An 11,319-nucleotide genomic window follows, 5' to 3' on the forward strand; every position below is an offset into this window, starting at 1 on the left:
GTCCCTGTTTATGTATCAAAGGTCTCTGCTTAACTCCATAAGTGGAGCTCATAGAGGTGAAGGGTGGCCATCGCCATGGTGAGGAACCTGTGCCAAAATGCTGTAGTCAGAGAATAGAAATTCTGGCAGGACGGGTCTAGGTGGAAAGGGCCTTACAGGTTGTGTGCAGTCCTTTTTTTTTTTCCCCGTGGCAGCAGGTGTGAGAGAACATGGATATTTTTCTTTCAACCTTCCAAAGGCATGAAGGTAACACACAATGTACTATATATATATATACACACACACACACACATATATATATACACACACACACACACACACATACTCGGGAAGGGTGTGGAGGGGGGAAAGGGAGAAGAGAGAGAGAAAGAGAGAGAATGAATGAGTATGAACCATTGGGTCCAAGAGGATGTGAAAAACTCATATTAAGAGTCAGCTCAAGAGAGTGACATCTCCACAGATACTGTGGGGTTAAAAGCCAAGGCCCAAGTTCAGAGGGAATGAGTTAGACATCAGCCAAAAACACAGACAGCAGAAGGTGCCTGCACACAAAATGCCCTACCAGTTAATGTCTGAAAACTACAGAAATGACAGAAACCCCCCCTCTATTTCCAAAACTGAGCTGCCACTTCAAGGACAGAGCACAGAAGTGGAAAAAACTTGGAATTGGCTTTAGAATATTGAAATGTTGTTCTGAATGTTTAGCATAAACTTTCTGATGCTAGATGTAATAGAGGTTCAAGGTAAAAAATAACTGCAATTTTAGGAAATTATATGAGAATGTCACAATTTGCACACTTATATTTATAACTATAAAGTATGCACCTGCTACCTAGGCCTGGGGAGACTAACAGGGCCAATGTCGAAAGGATCAGTGTTCAAATTAAAGAGAACTTCTATGAAGATCCTGGCCTGAACACAACTATTCTCTTAACAGAAGGATTTCTTGGAAAATCTCATGTATTGGAGAAGGCTTGGGCACAGTCTTCATCACCCAGTGAACCTGGTAAGAGTTACAGGGAGAGGCACATGTGGGGCTGTGGAGCTGAAAGATGTCTCAGAAGGGAATACGCTTAGGGCAGCGCTCTGGGAAGGCTGCCCAGCCTGCTGACAGGGGTGCAGACCTGCCTTCAAGCAACTCTTGATTACGTTAAGCCTAAAGGGGGAGTTGCAAGTACAGTGAGATCAGTGGGGCACCACATTATGAAATCACAAAATTTCTGGGAAAACCCTCAAGAAGCACTCATCAGAAAACCACTCACAATCAGCTCAACATTTGCAGCCTGAGGAATTAGCCCTCGTGATTAGCCATCCAATCAGAGGGACTTTGCTCTCCCACTATGAGCCAGAGACTGAAGTTTTCAATTAAAAAACAATAGCAAAGCAGAACGTACTTGGATTTTCCCCCAGTCCTCATGTCCTAGAGCATAAACTGTGCTGAATCGTGGGTCACTCATGGGGCCCGGAGCCTTGACTTTCTCTTAAACAATACTTTTCCTTTCGTCTATACTATTAGCTACATGATATATTTTTAATGGACGCATTATGCTAGGAAACAGTCTCTTGTCAGTTTTGGACATGTTAGATTTATTTTCCTACTATCCATTCAAATAAATTTCCAACAATTAAAAATGTTTGTCCATGTATTACCTGAAATCCACACATGCTGGGAAAGATAAACTGATGGCATAGCTTGTAGTTCTGGGTATTCTGAAGCACAAAAGTGATGCCTCTCTCTAGTCCCTACTAGTTTAGTTAATTTTTTTTGCTTTACTTCATATTTTCCAGTTCACAAGAGTATACACTTAGTAAGGGAAAAGTGTGTGGGACCAGGGTAACCCTTCATTCATGAATTTCCAGTTGGCTGCAGTATTTAGTTTTATGTGTCAACTTGACTAGGCCGTGGTTCCCAGATATGTAGTCAAACCTTATTTTGGATGTTTCTGTGATGGCATTTTGGCTTGAGATTAATTTGGAAACCATTCATCCTTGAGTAAAGCAGATTGTCCTGACAAATGCATGAAAAAAAGAAACCAGGCCGGCGCCATGGCTCACTAGGCTAATCCTCCGCCTGTGGCGCCGGCACCCCGGGTTCTAGTCCTGGTCAGGGCGCCAGATTCTATCCTGGTTGCCCCTCTCCCAGTCCAGCTCTCTGCTGTGGCCCGGGAGTGCAGTGGAGGATGGCCCAAGGGCTTGGGCCCTGCACCCGCATGGGAGACCAGGAGAAGCACCTGGCTCCTGGCTTCGGATCAGCGAGATGCGCCGGCCGCGGCAGCCATTGGAGGGTGAACTAACGGCAAAAAGGAAGACCTTTCTCTCTGTCTCTCTCTCTCACTAACTCTGCCTGTCCAAAAAAAGAAAAGAAACCAAACAAACTATGCTCCCTAGAGCAAGATGGGAATTATGCAGCACCCTGAAGACTTGAACTATAATGCTGACCTCTTGTGCGTCTCAGACCTGAGACCTTCCTCCATCAGATTTTGGACTGATGAAGCTTCTGTACTAGCATGAGTCAATTCCTTAAAATCTTAAATCTATGTACACACGTCGTGCGAAGCGAGCTCAAAGTCCTAGGAGGCTCACACATCATGTTCATTACTTCAAAAGAAACCACCTGAAAGTCTGGCTGGGAGACACATGAACTTTATTTATGGGCGGGTCCAAGGGGTGGCAGGCCGGTCGGTAATCTGTACCGCCTGGTCAGAGTACACAGCATTAAATAGTAAACGAGCACAACTGGTTCCATAAAGTTCTCTACTCAGAGATAGAAGCCACTGCTGTATTTGACTTTGCTTTGCCCTCCCCACCAGACTGTACTTAAGATGTTTAACCTGGAGAGGGGGCACTATCCCAGAGCCTCAACCCCCAACTCCCCAAGACCCAGTATGATGTTGCTCCTGGCAGAAGGGCAGCCTTGGGAGCCTTCCGTACAACATCCTATCGATTGTGTTTCCCTGGAGAGCCGTGACTGATACACACGGTTGCCTTATGTGGAAATGTTCCTGTATTTTGCAATAGGCCAGTCAGTTAATGAACAGATAGTGCTTGCGAGCCTACGTGTGTTTTGAATAATCCCAGAAAGTATTTACATATAATACAGTCTCTGTCCTCAAGGGCTGCACAGTCTGTTTGAGGGGATGAGTATCCATGCAATAAGATCACCACAGCCACCAAAGAGCAGAAGTGAAAATTGTTGCATGGAAACTAGAAGCTGCTTTCAGTTCCAAAGAAGGGAAGCATCCCTGGGCTTGATGGGTTTAAGGTTGTGTGGCACTAAGGAAGGTGTCAGAAATGCAAGTTCTTTCATTTGAAGTTCTTTCAAGAAATGCAGGCTTTCCTCCATGGACTGACTCTGAAACTCTCAGTGGGAGTGATTCAGATGCGGATGCTACAATGTGAGAACCACACTGGATTAGGGAAAAATTCATGGAAGGAACAACACTTTGTTTAGGCCCAGAGAAGAGGAATAGGCAGCGCAGGTATAGACAAGAGGGGAGAAAGTCAGCAATTCATTTTCAGACATTTATAAGAAAGAATGGGTGAGAGAAAGGTATAAATATAGGTCAGAAGGCAGTGAAGACACTGCCGGTATGACTTGGGTGGTCTGAAAAGGAGTGGACTGTTAAAATAAGGTGGTTTACAGGCAGGTCCTTTAAGAGATGAGGAAGCTATTTTGGACTTTGTACATAAGGGAGACAGACTTGGTTCCAAAGATTAAATAGCACCTCTATTCTATTTCCTTTGAAAGATCTGCCTTTATTTTCCCCTCTAGTAAAGTATTCCTTAAAATGTGATCCAAACACTCCAAGCACCTGCATCACCTGGAGTCTGGCTACTAAAGCAGATTACCTGGCCCCACCTTAACTCTTAATCAGAATGTCTGAGGTTTGTAAGATAAACAACATTTACTAAAGGGTGCCCAAGGTAATATTTTTTAACAGAGAGCTTTTATTTAATAAATATAAATTTCATAAGTACAACTTTTGGATTATAGTGGTTCTTCCCCAATACCCGCCCTCTCACCCCCAAACCATCCCACCTCCTACTCCCTCTCTCATTCCATCCTTCATTAAGATTCCTTTTTTATTATCTATATACACAGAAGGTCAACTGTAAAGATTTCAACAGTTTGCACCCACACAGACACACAAAGTATAAAGTACTGTTTGAAGATGAGTTTGACCATTAATTCTTATAGTACAGCTCATTAAGGACAGAGGTCCTACATGAGGAGCAAGTGCACAGTGACTCCTGTTGTTGATTTAACAATTGACCCTCTTACTTATGATGTCAGTAGTCACCCGAGGCTCTTATCATGAGCTGCCAAGGCTATGGAAGCTTTTTGAGTCCACAAACTCCGACATTATTTAGATAAGACCATAATCAAAGTGGAAGTTCGCTCCTCCCTTTAGAGCAAAGTACCTCCTTCTTTGATGGCCCATTCTTTCCATTGGGTTCTCACTCACAGAGATCTTTCTTGTAGGTCATTTTTTGCAACAGTGTCTTGGCTTTCCATGTCTGAGATACTCTCATGGGCTTTTTAGCCAGATCTGAATGCCTTAAGGGCTGATTTTGAGGCAGAATGCCAAGGTAATCTTAATGACTCAGTTGAGTGTCACCTCAACCACCGTTCCCCCTCCCCCCAGATTACTATCTGCTTCCTATGTTTTACAACCCACAAACTAAGAATGTGGTTTGTGAGTTTTTGTTTGCAGTTTAAATGGTTGAAAAACACCAAGAGAGGACTATTTTGTTACATGTGAGAATTATGTGGTATTCTGATGTTACTATCTGTAAATAAGGTTTTATTGGCAAAAAGCCAGCCCATTTGTTATTGTTTCTGGCTATTTTCCTGTTACAGCAACAGAGTAGTTTAAGCAGAGACCTTATAGCCTCCAAATTGAAAATATTAAAATCTGGCCTTTCATAGAAAAAATGTGCTGACCCAAACACTAGGTGATCCACAAGATCTGTGATTTTAGACTTGCCCGATTTACTGAGGCTGATATTGGGGATGGGAATACATGTCCCCTTAGAGTTAAGAGATGTATATCCTATATTCCTGGACTTCAATATAGTAAATGCTCAGGGTCTCTTTTTTAATTTTAAGGTAAACAAATTTCATGTATTTCATATATACAATTTAGGAACATAGCTATACTTCCCACCCTACCCTCCCTCCCACCCATGGTCCCACTTTTCCTCCCCCTTTTTCTCTTATTGCCCCTCTTAATTTTTACAACGATCTACTTTCAGTTTACTTTATACTCATAAGATTAAGCCTACAATAAATAGAGTTCAAAAAATAGTAAAAAGGAAACAAACACTGTTCCTCAACAGTAGAGAGAAGTGCTATAAACAGTCATTGAATCTCAAAATGTCAGTTTCACTCCCATATATTACATTTTTGATATTCTGTTCCTCACCACAGATCAGGGAAATCATATGATATTTGTCTTTTGAGGACTGGCTTATTTCCCTAAATGCAGTGGTTTCTAGCTGCATGCATTTTGTTGCAAAAGAGAGGATTCCATTCTTTTTTATGGCTGCATGTTATTCCATACCATATATGGTATGGTATTATATATATATATATATACACACACACACACACATACACACATATATATATATATATCTCACAGTTTCTTTATCCAGTCAACAGTTGATGGACATACCATAGCTATTGTGAATTGAGCTGCAATAAACAAATGAGTACAGATAACTCTTTCATATGCTGATTTCATTTCATTTGTGTAAATTCCCAGGAGTGGGATTGCTTACTGTGAACAGATTTTAAGGAGACAATAGAAAGGGATCAGCACCTCCCCATCAGGAGTCCTTTGTTGGGAGGAACAAGCTATTTTTTCTCATAATGACAGGCTTGATTATCATGGGGATGGGAGAGGGTTAAATGGGGAGACATTGAGAAATACTGCAAGTGGACAGGTATTACAGACATTGCCTGTAAGTTATAAATTTGATCTGGAAATGGATCCTTTTGAATCATAACAGTTCAGGATGAGATAGGTCACATGACACCAGTAAAAATTTCTAGGATTCTCTGAGCCATGCTTGTCTTTGAATTTTTTGCATTACCCTTAAGACTACAAAATGGATAGCTGCTGACCCAAGAGCTCTAGGTCAAGAAACAAGTAAAAGAAACATTCCGGAAGAAATTAAATTCTGCAGTAAGAAGTCTGGATTTTGTTATCTGACCAGGAAAAAAAGTGCAGATGGTTTAGGGTTGGAGGCAATCCACGTCTGTCTCTGTCTCTTTCTTTGATACACACACACACACACACACTCGCATACGAGAGTGAGAGAAGAGAGAAGCAGAGAACACTGCAGTTCAACTCAAATCCACAGAATGGTGGCTAAGATACCACTGCTTTATACGAAAGTCTCAGTCGTCTCATTCAACGCAGGTCATGGGGTAGGTAGTTGGGGGCTCTGCAGTCTTTGATGGGGTAAACAGAAAAACCTCTCTTGAAAGGCACAGTGACTCCCAGCTTTGAACTCTGTGGCAGAGCTGTGGACTCTCCCAGAGTAAAAGGCAGCCTACCCATCTGCCCCACAAAGAGCTATTTGGATTTCTGAGACAGAAATCAGAGCTTCTGTGGTGGCAAACAGGCTGAAGCACAAACAGCAACAGATACATAAGCCCTCTGCGTAGAAGCAAACCAGAGGTATTCTTTCCATGTGCCAGGGTGGGGCTTCCAGATCTGCATTGGCCTTGCACCATCGTGATCAGAAACAGGAGCTGCTGATGTAAAGGTCAGCGGCGTGCAGAGCTTGTTTCTACCCTGGAGAGGAGAGTTTGCCCGGACTGTCAGAATCTAATTGGCTGCCGATGAGTCACAGACACTGAAGTTCACAGGCAGGAGCACCTGATTGGCTGCCTCTGTGATTCAGCATTCCCAGCCACGCAGGTCTATGATGAATGATAGAGAGGGAGCAAAAGCTATCATTTGGATCAATTAATATGATGACAAGGGGTGGGAAGAGGGAGCTACTTTCTCCCACATCCCTAACCTATTCCTGCTGCTTCATTTCCTCACTCTTGCGTTAGAGGATGCCTTAAAAAATAGTTCAGTAGATAGGAAACTTTTGAACGGTACATAAATGTCAACTGTTTTTATTGTTGTTTTTCCTCTGCTTACATCAGTGAGGCAAGGTTTCCAAGCAGCAGGATGAATACAGACACAGTCATGACGAATAGCTCGACAAAGACTCTGGCCAACAGAAAGCCTGGGGGATATGAAATTGAGCCTCTGGGACTCCATTCTCAGCCCAGTTTTGACGCTTGTCTCAGGAACCTGCAAGAGACATCTACAGGATACATTTTCCTTTTGCTCTCTAATGGCACGGCTGTTAATTTGCATGAAGTTTGGAAGCTGGGGTTCTCAGCCCGCACAGTGAAGTCTCTCATACATGTACCGCATCTTGAATGTGTAATTGGTAGTTCATAAGAAAGATAATTAGCTCATGGATAGGGTTTAATGTACAATACTCATGCTTTACGCATGGCAACAAGTTAATGCTCCCATTCCTGTTTCTAAGATGAAAAGACTAAAATCCAGAATGGTTAGGGAAAATGCACAAAGTTGCTGGGAAAGTGGGAAGTCAGAACCCCAGCACAATGAGGGTGGCCACACGAAGAAGCAATAACCACTACTTTTCAGAGATTCCCAGCACTGAGTTTTCATTTCTGGATCTTAGAATAAGGACTTGTTTATCAAACACTTATCGAGCCTTCTGTGTGCCAGTCCTTGTGTGTGCTGGAACTATAAAAATAACTGACATGTGGATTTTAGCTTGAGGATACTCATAGTCTAGTGAAGGAAGGCACTAGTACCACGCAGTAGGGAAAAGACAGGGCTATCCCCAAAGTGACATGGAGCACAGAGCAGGTAGCAGCTCATCATCTGTGGAGGTAAAGATTGTGAAACCACTTAATCTTTGTGAATCCCAGACCACCCAGTGGATCCCAGCTTCACCATCTTCACGTGATGTATTTGGCCCAGATAGAGATCTGTAACGTGGCTTCCATGGATAGTTATCATGGATTCTTTCATGCACTTGAAAATGTCTATGAATTTTTTATCTATATGTGCATTTTTGAGTAAGAAAGCAAAAGGTTCTGAAAGTGTTCCCTCACACAAAACTAAAATCACTAGTGAAGACTGTTTAATCTCTGAGTTCTTCCACTTCTAACAATCTATATATTTCACTAAATATCAAGAGAGAGAAATGCAATAATGTAATATTAATAACTCTTTAATGAAACCGTAGCAAGGAAAGTGGTACAAAGTTGCAATGAAAATCTCTAACCATCTTGATGTCCTTTTAGAATATCCTTTTCATATCAAAGTTTAGGTCATAAAAAGGTCATAAAAACCCAAGAGTTTTGAATACAGAGAGATTGTGCCATTGAGAAGTTTTGCTGTAGAATTACCAAAAAGCAAAAGCAAGGCAAAGCAAAAACAAAAACTCTGAAGGTCACACCTGGGATTTCAGAATCACTTTCTTTTCTGGAAAATATATTAAAGGCTTTTATTTATTTTGGAGAAGATAGTTAACCCTGTGGGACCATTAGGAGCCAATATGCCATGTAATCCAGATGAATTACCTCCGTGAAAGTTAAAGAAGGCACTGAGGGAGGTTAAAGAGCATCTGGCTGAGAATCCTTTTATAACTCATAATCCCAGCCATTCCTATTCTCTTTCAGGCAGTCTTCCAGGTCTCACAGCTGGAGCCTCCTAACCCTGACCTACAGTCTCAGCCAAGCTGGGCACATGGAGATGGGAAACAAAATGTTCTTAAGTTAGGGACAAATTAAGGATCGTGAGTTGGGAAGCTCCGTGTTTTTAGACCTTATATTCTACTCCAACCTTGTATCAGAGTTCTATGATCTTGGCTCTGGACTGTTGTTTAACTGATAATTGTAGTTTGTTATTTGGTCTATAAGGCTCTGCTTTGGTTCCTGCTGATGATCCTAGCAGGTTTCTAACACCCTTTGTTGATTCACTACTTTCCTCCCTGAGGTTAGGGTCTGCACAAGAGGCATACCTGATAGTCTCTCTATCCACATTCACTACTGTAAAACCACAGACTGTCAAACAACCCCTCTACCTTCTTACTCACTTTGAACCAGGTTCATCTAACCTCACAACCTGACTGCTTTTGGTTGTACCCTAGTTGGTTTAATGATCTAGGCCTTGATCATTTCCTGTGTAGCCCTTCCCTACACAGTCTGATCCTTTATTTTGCCTCACAGGAGGTCGTGTGTGGTGTCTGGGCTTTCAAACTTGGACCACAGTACAATGCCAAAAAGTGTCTTATAGAGCAATAGCATTATGAGAAAATACTAGAATTTGTCATATTACATAAAGGTCAAAAGCAAATTCAGGAAGTTTAGGGATCAGCATCTTAAACCATGGAGTGATATAAAGGAGTATTCAGGGGAAGGAAAGGATTATGTAACATTAGAAATGCATAATGATTAACAAATCATTACTGATTTATAAAAAGACATCCTAACTTGATAAGCATGTGTTACTTTAATAAGTACGATTCAAGAAGCAAGATAAAAGCAAATTAAGGGACCTCATTTATTTTGCCTAAAAGCTTAATGCCATTCTACCCAAAAGATTAATATGTGATGACAATCATGTACGCATTACATGGCATTAAATAAATGGCTTGAAAGCAATTATAGGGTTGAAAACCAAGAATGATGGACAGAAATCACTGTCAGATGATGCAAGCTGAGAGCTTGGATGCTGAAAAGACCATTATTTCTTGGCAACTATTCATATATTGGCTGTATAATAACGAAATATATAACTTTCCAAGCAGCCAAATATTTATAGTTGGGAGGCAGGAGAGAGAGAGTGACTGGTGCCCAGAGATTGGTAACAGCAATGTTTGAAAGTTGATAGCTTCTATTTAACCTCTTTAGAATGAAAACTTGAAAGAAGTGTGGGCCTTTTGCAAGGGTCTGCTTTACTGTGATTAGTAAAGATGGATAGATTTGCCCCCAAAGAATTAACAGCATTCCTTAAAGAAAGGTCACATGAGACAACTCTGAATATTCAGAAGCAGACGGAGAAAATGAAAAATCAGATTCTTGAATCCTGTCTACAATTAGCCAGCTAAGTGGTATTAGACTACCTCATGCTTCAGTTTCCATATCTGTAGAATAAAGTGCTTGATCACTGTGGTCTGTAGGCTCCTCTCACCTCTAAGTGCTTACTGTTACGCAGTTCTATGATACGCACTTGAATCCTAGTTAGTAAGTTTGTGTTCATCTTTGTGTTCTCCCAACACCAGTCAAAATTGAATATTTTCTTCCCTCTTCTCAATCGTGCACCTATTTTCTCTATTTTGGTAACTACATTCCCTCTCTGGTACCACTGCCTTGTGTCTACTGGAGAAATAATTCATGCTGAGTAACTATTGGACAAATGAGTCACCTTTCCTATGTGCATTGATTTTTCCAAAGACAAGAAGGAGGAAAACTAATGCATATCACCAGGAAGTGAGTGGTCAGTGTCACAAAATTCAAACATCAGAGACAGATGATTAGGAGAAGATATTTTTGAAAGGGACGCTTCCAGAAAACCATTCCACTACTGGAAATCCTTTTACCTCTGTTTCTCCTACCTTCTATCACAGAGCCTGAATAATGACATTCTCCACTAGTTTTATCAATGAATAACATCTACATAGTCATAATAATGTTAAAAGAAATTTTTATTTAAATAATAATGGTAGAATGGGGAAAATCAGAGGGCCATAAGAGAGCTGAAGCTTCATTAACCATGTGAAAAAGTCAATAAATGAAATTTATGCTTGGCAAATATGAGACAGCAACATTCATGAAGTAATAGATGTTTAGTAAATACCAACCATGAACCTAGTACTATTTTAAGGCAACAAAGGCTGAAAATTAATGTCACAGAAAAAAATCCCTACCTTCATGAAATTTAAACCTAGGTAGAAGAAAGAGATTATTCAAAGGAAGGAGATAAAGATATGGCATGCTTTCACAGTGTCAGTTGTTATTTTAGATAGCGAAGGAAGTCTTCATTGAGGTGGTGACTCGGTGGGAAAAGACCTTGAAGAGGTTGAGGAGTGAGTCTTCCATGTAGCACCAGAAGGGCCTTCCAGGCACAGGGCACATTCCGTTTAAAGGCATCCTGATGGGTTCAGGAAAGCAATCTGCCCAGTAGGTTTGATGAATACCATGCCTCATGTGTTTTGAGGAATAGCCAGGAAGCCTCTATGGCTCTAGAAGAAAGAGTAAAATGGAGA

The sequence above is a fragment of the Lepus europaeus genome, chromosome X, assembly GCF_033115175.1.
Source record: "Lepus europaeus isolate LE1 chromosome X, mLepTim1.pri, whole genome shotgun sequence".
In the NCBI taxonomy this organism is placed as follows: domain Eukaryota; kingdom Metazoa; phylum Chordata; class Mammalia; order Lagomorpha; family Leporidae; genus Lepus; species Lepus europaeus.